Genomic DNA, 3,119 nt, shown 5'->3' on the forward strand with positions numbered 1-3,119 from the left:
ATCTCTCCAGCATCTGATCTATAAATGGTAATGGAAATTGGTCCTTTCTAGTTGCATTATTTAACTTCCTATAGTCTGTACACATTCTCCATCCAGTTACAGTCCTAGTAGGTATTAGTTCATCATTTTCATTTTTTACTACTGTGATGCCTCCCTTTTTGGGTACAACATGAACTGGACTTACCCAATTGCTATCAGAAACAGGGTAAATGATAATTGCATTAAGCAATTTTAAGATCTCTTTTTTCACAACCTCTTTCATATTTGGATTCAGTCTTCTTTGTGACTCTCTAGAGGCTTTGTGATCATTCTCCAACAAAATTCTATGCATGCACACAGAAGGATGTATTCCTTTAATATCATCAATGGTATAACCAATTATCCTTTTATGCTTTCTAAGAATTCTTAATAATTTTTCAACTTCACAATCATTCAGTTTAGCACTAACAATCATAGGATATGTAGAATTTTGACCAAGAAAAGCATATCTGAGATTTGTTGGAAGAGGTTTTAACTCTACCTTCGGTGCTTCACTTCTTTCAAGCATTGGTGATGAAGTTGTATCTTGCTTCAAATCTCCAATCTCCTCAACACTAGCCATAGGCAAAGATAAATTTCCTTCCAGAATTTGAGCATATTCTGTAGCTTCTTCAATCTCATCCCCCTTCTTAATGTTGTGAACTAAACAAGCTTCTAAGGGATCTTTAGGATGTTGCTTTTTGAACACTTCTCTGACCACTTCACCTACCACATCAATTCTTAAGCATGAATTTGAATCATCTTTCTTTTTCATTGCTTAGAACAGATTAAATTCGACTTTTTCTTCCCCAACTTCTAATGTAAGCCTTCCATTCTTTACATCAATCACAGCTCCAGCAGTAGCAAGGAAAGGTCTACCAAGAATAATAGGAATGTGTACATCCTCTTCCATTTCCAATACTACAAAGTCCACTGGTATGAAAAATTTTTCAACTTTCAGAGGAACATTCTTAATCACCCCAATTGGAAATTTAATAGACCTATCTGCTAACTGCAGTGAAATAGTGGTAGGCTTCATTTCTCTAATCTTCATTTTCTCATAGATATACAATGGCATTAGACTAACACTGGCTCTAAGATCACATAAAGCCTTATCTATACTGATATCTCCAATGTGACATGGTATGGAAAAACTATCAGGATCTTTCAGTTTGGGTGGAAGCTTATTTTGCAAGATAGCACTGCTTTCTTCTGTAAGAGCTATGGTCTCAAATTCTTCCAACTTCTTCTTGTTAGACAAATTCTCCTTCAAAAATTTAGCATATGAAGGCATTTTTACTAAGGCATCAGTGAAAGGAATAGTCACATGCAAAGACTTCAATACCTCTAAAAACTTTCCAAATTGTTTATCTAACTTTGCTTTCTGGAACCTTTATGGGAACGGTAAAGGTGGCATGTAGGCTTTAGGTGCTACATATTTAGGTTCTGCCTCTTCACTCTTTCTCTCTTTACTTCCTTTTTCTTCCACTGAACTCTCTTTCTCAATTTCTTCTCTAACCTCAACTTCAGCTTTTTCATCTCCTTCTCTATTTTTCTCTTCTTTAACTTTCTCTTCAATCTTTTTATCTCCACTCTCCAATATTTTTCCACTTCTTAATTTAATAACCTTGCAATGCTCTCTTGAATTTTTAGGTTGGCTAGGAAGCTTCCCAAATGCTTTACTATTTGAAGAGCTAGGTTGTTGAGCTATTTGATTCTCCATCATCTTGTTGTGTGTTGCCATTTGATCCACTTTAGATGCCAATTGAGAAATCATTTCTTGTTGACTTTGATGGCTTACTAATAGAGTCTCAATCATGTCTTCCAATCTAGCTGTCTTGTCTGGTTGTGCTTGTTAAGGTGGAGGTTATTGTGGTTATGGTGGAACAGGTGCATTTTGAGGTTTAGGAATTCATGGAAGAGGACCTCTATTTTGCTGAATATGCTGATGTTGTTGATACCCAGAAGGTTACTAAAAATTTTGGTGTTGTCCTTGTCTACCTCCCCAAGAGAAATTAGGGTGGTTTCTCCATGCTGGATCATAAGTTGCAGAAAATGGGTTACCACTTGGTCTTTGATTGTAGTTCCCCACATAATCCACTTGCTCACTTGAAAAATATTGACTAAATGCAGGAAAATCAGTTGCACAATTGACATTTGCAGCTCCAACATCTATTGAGTTACTCAAACCTCCAACTGAAGAATCTACTTTCATTCTTAGCTTGTCCTATCAAAGCATTAAACTTAGCATTAATCATATTCATGGCATCAAACTCAAACATACCATTTGGTTTCTTGATCTCATTCCTCTCACAACTCCACTAGTCGTTGTTATAAGCAATTTTATCTAGAGCATAAAAGCTTCATCTTCATATTTCTCCATAAGATCACCTCCAAAAGATGTATCAATTGTACTTTTAATAGCTGGTAAAACTCCATTGTAAAAGTGTTGAACAAGCATCCACTTAGGAATCCCATGGTGTGGACATCTCCTTTACAAATCCTTGTACCCCTCCCATGCTTCATACAAGCTCTCATCATCTCTAGGTTTGAAAGAAGTCAGATCATTTCTTAGCTTAGCTGTCTTGCTTGGTGGGAAATATTGAGCTAAAAATGCTTGAGAAAGTTTATCCCATGTTGTGATAGAAGCCGATGGCAAAGAATGTAACCACTCTCTAGCTCAGTCCTTCAAAGAAAAAGGAAATAATCTGAGTCGAATTGCATCATCAGAAACTCCATTTATCTTCAACATATCACTAATCTCAAGAAAGTGTACTAGATGAACATGTGGACTTTCACTTGGACTTCCCTCAAATTGTGATTGTTGTACCATCTGACACAGTGCAGGCTTCAGTTCAAAATTATTAGCTTCTACGCTTGGTTTTGTGATACTTGGCATGAAATCCCCAATGTTAGAATAGGTGTGATCCTTCAGAGAACGGTTGTTATTGTTGTTGGCCATCTCTTCTTGTAGTTGCTTTTGCTCTTGCTCTTGTGCTCTTTTTTGTTGTTGTTGAGCTTTAAATTCAGCTTTTCTCCTCTTAGCTTCTGCTCTTAAAGCTCTTGCTGTCTTTTCTATTTCTCGATCAAATAATAAATTG

The 3,119-nt window shown here is 36.4% G+C and overlaps 1 non-coding gene across 1 annotated transcript; it reads left to right on the forward strand.

The window, feature by feature from the left end:
• The first annotated feature begins 2,489 nt into the window (after positions 1-2,489).
• LOC131181057 (small nucleolar RNA R71) lies at positions 2,490-2,596 on the forward strand. Its single transcript, XR_009149684.1, has one exon. It is a non-coding gene; the product is annotated as a small nucleolar RNA R71 (small nucleolar RNA).
• Positions 2,597-3,119: the final 523 nt, after the last annotated feature.

Source organism: Hevea brasiliensis, chromosome 6, assembly GCF_030052815.1.
Source record: "Hevea brasiliensis isolate MT/VB/25A 57/8 chromosome 6, ASM3005281v1, whole genome shotgun sequence".
NCBI lineage: Eukaryota > Viridiplantae > Streptophyta > Magnoliopsida > Malpighiales > Euphorbiaceae > Hevea > Hevea brasiliensis.